At 42.1% G+C, this 6301-nt stretch overlaps 1 long non-coding RNA gene across 1 annotated transcript in view; it reads left to right on the forward strand.

Annotated features, from left to right (window-relative positions):
- Nucleotides 1-449: 449 nt before the first annotated feature.
- Nucleotides 450-6301, forward strand: part of LOC138174837 (uncharacterized) — a 9637-nt gene continuing 3785 nt past the window's right edge. Inside the window, exon 1 of the long non-coding RNA XR_011171829.1 lies at nucleotides 450-646. This is a non-coding gene — a long non-coding RNA (uncharacterized lncRNA). The remainder of the gene's footprint in view (nucleotides 647-6301) is intronic.

Here is a 6301-nt window from a genome sequence, read left to right on the forward strand (position 1 = left end):
TCTTGGACCCCATTAGCAGTCTGGTCAAGTTTATCGACCTATGCTCAGAATAATGTTTTTAAATGCATATAATAAAATATTTACGATTACAAAAGAAACCAATTATATTGAAAAATAGTTATGATCTTTTTTAAACAAGTTCATGGACCCCAGGTTGAGAACCTTTGGATTAGATGATCACTAATGTGCCCCCTAGGTCTAAAACACTGTGAATGGAATGAGATGGGGGGAAGGAGGAAGGGAGAAGACTGTAATAACATCTGGCTTATCCTGCCTTTCCCAGACTGCCTACCTAACCCTCAGGGGTGTTTGAAGGACTGATGAGCTGTTACAGAGAATGCTTTGATACCCTCAGATAGACCAAAATTCTTGGAAATCTTTAGCAAACCACCTACACTTTGGAGGATCACTGCTGTGAAGAGCAGATGATCTCTTCCGGGAAAGGAGGAGAAATTAGTTTCTTTAAAGAGTTCAGTCAAACTTCCAGCTTTTCACTGTGGGACACACACTGAAATTCCTTTGTATCTTCCCTCTCTGCTTCGCATGGGATCTGACATTCCCTGCCCATGTGTTCTGCTCACAGAACACAGGAATGGTTTAAAAATCTTCATGTAACTTGGCCAAGACGTTGACTCAGGAAGTTTTGGTAGTGACTGGAGCGAATAGACTTTGGTTCTACTGCCTACCTCCATCCTGACCTCCTCCGTACCCCGTTCCTCACTTACTAACTGATGACCTTGGACAAATCATTTCTTCCAGTCTGGGTCTCAGGATTTTTTAATGTATAAAATGGAAGGCTTTTTTTAACTAAATAATCTCTAAAGTCTATTCTAACAGTAATCCTCTAATCCTCCAGGGCAGGATAGTAGAAAAGGTACTAGTTTTAGAAAAAGAAGTTGTTATTGTTCAGTGGTGTCTGACTCTTTGTGACTCCATTTGAGGTTTTCTTGACAAAGGTAGTGGAGTGGTTTGCCATTTCCTTCTCCAGCTCATTTTGCAGATGAGGAAACTGAGGCAAACAAGGCTCAATGACTTGCCCAGGGTCACACAGATAGTGTCTGAGACTGGATTTTAACCCAGGAAGATAAATCTTACTGACCCCAGGTCAGGCACTCCATCCACTACACCACCTAGCTGCCCGTCCACATTCATATTCCAACACTTATACTTACTATGGGTGTGGCCTTGGTCAAATACCTTAAACATTCTGGGCCTCAGTTTCCCTACTTATAAAATAAGGAGATAGGATCCGCCAAACTCTCAAGTCCTTTCTAGTTCTAAATCCTATGATTTAAATGAAATAGTAAAGGCAAGGGCCTAAATTGAAATCCTCTTTCTGCTACATTTACCTGTGTAACCTCTTAGATCATGGTTTTTCCCTATTCTTTCCAGTAGATCCCTCACTAAAGGACATAGTCACCTTGAGTGAGGACTGTGTCAAAGATGATTGACCCCTGATTCAGGAAAATCCACTCACTTTCTGGGCAAAAGAAGCAAGGAAAGATGCCTTTGGGTTTCTTTTGAGGTCACTTGTTTGTTAAGACAAAGTCAACACCAGCTCCCCTTTCAACGAGGGGTGAAGGATTTCCTTCTCCCACCACAAACACATGGCAGTAATAATATGTGCTTGCCTAGATAAGCCTGAGGCTGGGGCTTGAAGCCCTGACTGTGTCTTCTGTTTGGGGTTTATTTCCCTAAACCCAGGGACCAGACAATGATCCTGAGAAATAGATACTTCCAGCCCTATTTTTTGTTGTTGTTGGTCAGTCGTTTCAATAGTGTCTGACTCATTGTGATCCCATTTGGGGTTTTCTTGGCCAAGATACTGCAGTGGTTTGACATTTCCTTCTTCAGTTCCTTTTACAGATGAGAAACTGAGGCAAGCAGGGTACAGTGACTCGCCCAGGGTCACACAGTGTCTGACGCCAGATTTTAACTCAGGAAGATGAGTCTTCCTGACCCCAGGGACAGAGTTCCCTCCACTGTGACACCTAGCTGTCCCCACCTAGCCCTGTGTGATAACCTAAAAAATTTGAGAGTTAAGGAGTTGCGTACCTAGCAAGGAATAATTTGTATAACTTTTTGGAAGAGAAAATGCCCTCCTCTCCCCCACCCCCAAACAGGAGGAAGCTGTAGCTAAAAGGATTAAGGAAGTTTAAACTCTACCATAACTTTCCAGGAGAGTTGAATTTAGTAGTTACTTAGTGCAGATCTGGGGTAAATGTGAAATATCTGTTCAACAGTCTAAAATGTTGTGTTTACTTTCTGGGAGAGTATAAGAGATGAATGGTTATTATGTTAGAAGAAATAAATAGCTGTCCTATACCTGACATCTACTTTGTTCATTTAGTATCTTTGCTAGAAAAGATACTGCTAATTCCCCTTAGGGAGGAATGAACCATGTCTTAACTTTAAGAGATTTTTCCCATTTCTTGTGGGAGCAATGAGACAGAGAATGGGGAGAAGTCTAATACCCTGTCTTTGGGGCCAGGTTCCTCCCCTCAGGACTGCACCTGAGCCCCTCATGGAAAGGGCTTCCTTCCTGGTCCACAGATAAAATGAAAAGTTACCAGATGATTTCTAAGGTCCCTTCTAATTCTAAATCCTATGATTCTAAAATAGATGACATTGGTGCTCCTTAGATTGTATCAATCTGACAATGGGCTTTGTTTAATGAATCTGAATCTGAAATTGTATTTAATGATCTTTCTTCTTTGTGTGTGTATGTGTATTTGTGCATGGGTGTCCATCCAACAAATACCCCCTCCCACCTCTCTCCCTTTTAATCACCTAAGGAATTAATGATTCCCAATCAACTCCAACACAGGCCAACCCTGAGACTTCAGAACCATATCGCAGAGTCTTAGAACAAGAGTGAACAAAAAAACAAGATTAAACCTGAGGAAGAAAATCTGTGAAGTAGTGAAAAATCTGTGGCCTGGAGGAGGAAGCATTCCATTTCAATGAATGTTCTTAATGGATCATCGAATTTCAGAGCTGCTCAACTTGCCCCTCTCCCCCTCAGTCTAGGAAGTTCTTATAGTCAATGAAAACTCCCAAGACCACCAGCCTTCTTCTGAGGCTAGGCTGGAGAATCTCATCACTGATTTTAAAGCAAATGAAAATAGGACAGATATATTTTTATTAAGAATGGGGAAAAAAAAAACCACATTTCTATTCATGTGTGTTTGAAGGAGAAATGCCATGAATAGAAAAGTGAAATCGTCTTCTCCTTTTGGGGGGAGAATAGTTTTAACCTTCAGGTGACTCCAGAGGTTATCAGAGCCTATACAGGGAAACTCTTCAGAAAGGCAGGGACATGAATCATAAGCTGTTTTATCTGCACTTTAAAGCTCTTGTACATTCAAATTCCCTGAAGAGAAGAGAGCCACAGAGAGCAGTACCGAACAATCCGATCTATTTAGATCAATGAATATGCCCACGACCAGCCGACTTTGGAGTTTCCTCATCTCATGTTGGTGAAATCATCCGCGTGGGATGTTCCCCATCTCCCCACCCCCCAGACTGAGTCAAGGTTTTCCCGAATCTGGACTGAGATCACCTAAAGCAGGGAAGCATGCGCCATTTTATGGGTTCTTTACCATTTTTAATGCACTCATGAGTTGCCCCCAGGAATTGGCTGTAAGAAGTCATGTGATGTGACAGACCTAGGCTGCCCATTGTGCTGAATTTGCCTGGGATCTAGAAAATTTACTCTTTAGCACCAGCAGCAGGTTTAGGAAAGCAAGGAGGAAGAAGGAATTTCACTGTGTATTTCAGACAAAGACAAATCCTTGTTACTTGATGCTGGCATTTTTATTTCCTGCAATAATAATAATAATAATGACAACAGCAATTACTCAAATTGAGACAATTCTTTAAGCATACAAAGTGCTTTCCTCACAACAGTCATGTAGTAAGGATAAGCTGAGCACTAGCATGCCCATTTTACAGATAAAGAAACAAAGGCACAGAATGGTGAAATGCTCAGCCCAGCTTTGGGTAGCTAGAAAACATTAGAGCCAGTATGTGAATCTCCTCTCCCTACACTCTTGCCATGGCAATTGCAAAATACCCTTCCTAGAGTAAAGGGTTCTGCAGTCTGGTAAAGCCTATGGACCCCTTCTCAGAATGCTGTCTTGAAATGAATTTTTAAAAAACATTTTAAGGTATACAAAGGAAGTCAATTATTTTGAAATTATTATCAAAAAAAATTTTAAAGCTCATAGAGCAAGGTAGCTAGGTGGCACAATGGCTAGAGCTCCAACCCTAGAGTTGGGAAGACCTGTGTTCCAATCCAGCCTCACACTTGACACTAGCTGTGTGACCCTGGGCAAGTCACTTAACCCCAATTGCCTCAAAAAAAAAGTTCATGGACCCCAGTTAAGAACCCCTGCACAGAGTAACTTCACAGATTCTCCCCGTCCCCCCCCCACCCCAGCCAAAAAAGATTACCAGCCCATAAGACCAATTCATTTTCTTTTAAGGGAGGGGTTCTTAATTCAGGGTCCTACAACATTTTTAAAAGAAGTATTTTGATAATTATATTTCAATATAATATATCACACATTTTATCTTATGCATTTAAAAATATTATTCTGAGAATAGGTCCATAGGTTTCAGAACACAGCAAAAAAGTTAAAATCTCTTTCTCTAAGAGTTACACAGCTTGTAGGGGTCAGAGGATAGAACCATGATCAACAGCCTTTACCATTGTCCTGTGATAAGATGACATTGACCTCAGGCCTGTGGCTTATCTGCAAGGCTTCTGCAGGTTTTCTCTCAACACCACTACTAGAGGAGAGAAGGAGCTGTAAGGTCACTAGCAAAATCGTCACACTGTGTTTCATAAATGCTCTTCAGAAGATATTGTAATTTTCCTAAATAAAGCTTTATTTCTCCAGTCATTTTCAAGTTGCTGAAAAGGAAAAATGCATCAATCCGTCCCCCAAGAGAATACCCTCCTACATCTTAACTGGTGCATCGTGTCATTCATATGTTGACGGAAAGTAGAAATCACTTATCTCTTCATCATTTATGTTTGTTCCGTGATTTCAGAGTAGATGATAGGCCAGTAAGCAATTAGCACTGTCTTCTATCGGCCGATGCATGTTGGCTGAGTTAGGATGATTCTACCAAGAACCTTGGGGAGGGCTGGGAGAGGGCAGGGCAGAGATGAGTTGGATTGATTCCCCCATTTGCATGTGTGCACACACATGCATGCACACATGCACACAGCTATACCCACATGCATGTACACATGAATTGCTCCTTTCTCATCCATGTTCACCACTCTCCTTCTATAGATCTGGCTTCATAAAGGCACAGCTGAGTCAAGGGAAGAGCCAGAGCTCTCTCTTGTAGGACCTCCACATCTCAGCTGCAAAGTTTTATCTTCCCCTAACCCTGCCACCCAATACAGATTGTTTGATGCACCTTCCATTTCCTAGCCCACAGCTGTGACTCCAGCCCCAGCCTGAGATTTAGCCCTGGCCATAGCCCAGGCCTAGTAGCCCACCCCTGAGCCCTGCCTACAAGGTCCCCAGCTGATACCCGACCTACCTCCGCTGACTCCCCCACAACCAGGAAACTCACCAGCTGACGGCTGCCATGTGCTAAGAGCAATTGGCAAAGGAAGAGTAGGAGGGAGAAAATGGAAGAGGGGATGAAATAGAGGAGAGGAAGGAATAAATTTAAAGCCACCCACAGAGGAACCAGAGCAAGTTACTTCCTTGCCCTTTTGCAAGCTCTGAACATGACCCCCAAGCTTTCCGGCTCACAAATGAGAAACTCATTCTGTCAAAGGATTATTTTTCTCAACAATGTCAAACCACTAGATTGAATTATACCTTCACAGAATCATTCCAGTATTTAGACTTCATGTTATCTATCCTTAGGTACATAGGATATTTTCAACTGACCTCTAAAGAACTTGTTTCAGATAAGGTTTTATTTTTTTTTCTTTTGTTCCCCTGCATTTGGAGTTCTTTCCAATTCCTACTGCCAAGAAAGAGGGTAAGGATTCAGGGCATCCTGGCTTCTGGGCCCAAGCTCTAGAGCTATGAGCCTGAGATCCCATGAATCTTCACTTTGCTCCTTAAAATCTGTATAATCTTGGACTCCAGAGCTCATTATATTCTCATTTAAAATTAGTTGATCTCTACAGCCCCTTAGAGCTCTGAAACCAATGAAATTCCACAGACCCCAGTTCAGGAATTTGTAATCCTCTCATCTGATCTGCCTAACTGGTATCCTGGTCCATAGTCTCTTCTCTTTTCTCCCCAACACACACATACACACA

The sequence above is a fragment of the Petaurus breviceps genome, unplaced genomic scaffold (assembly GCF_028583685.1).
Source record: "Petaurus breviceps papuanus isolate PSGF00001 unplaced genomic scaffold, PetGlider_PUasm1.0 76, whole genome shotgun sequence".
Lineage (NCBI taxonomy): Eukaryota > Metazoa > Chordata > Mammalia > Diprotodontia > Petauridae > Petaurus > Petaurus breviceps.